The sequence below is a fragment of the Camelina sativa genome, unplaced genomic scaffold (genome assembly GCF_000633955.1).
Source record: "Camelina sativa cultivar DH55 unplaced genomic scaffold, Cs unpScaffold18683, whole genome shotgun sequence".
In the NCBI taxonomy this organism is placed as follows: Eukaryota; Viridiplantae; Streptophyta; class Magnoliopsida; order Brassicales; family Brassicaceae; genus Camelina; species Camelina sativa.
In genome coordinates, this window is record NW_010939692.1 from 1 (window position 1) to 290 (window position 290).

Below are 290 nucleotides of genomic sequence, written 5' to 3' on the forward strand. Positions count from 1 at the left end.
CAATGTGATCCCATAGCGGAGTGGATATCGCGTTAGACTCCGAATCTAAAGGTCGTGGGTTCGATTCCCACTGGGATCATCCTCTTTGATCTTTTTTTTTTCTTCTTAATTCTTCTATCGTTTTGTTGTTTTAACAATAATAACTAAGTGAGTTTAAGTATTGGGATAGGAGCTATATATGTCCTTGTGTCTGTTTGTTGATGAGATAAGAATCGGTTGCTCAAAGTATTGTTGTTTTCATTTGTGTTGGGTGGCAGATGATCGATGATCAAGACTTGGGGTTTATTGTC

General features: G+C 37.9%; 1 non-coding gene across 1 annotated transcript; it reads left to right on the forward strand.

Moving 5' to 3' along the window:
- Positions 1 to 6: 6 nt before the first annotated feature.
- TRNAR-CCG lies at positions 7 to 79 on the forward strand. Its single transcript has one exon. It is a non-coding gene; the product is annotated as a tRNA-Arg (tRNA).
- Positions 80 to 290: the final 211 nt, after the last annotated feature.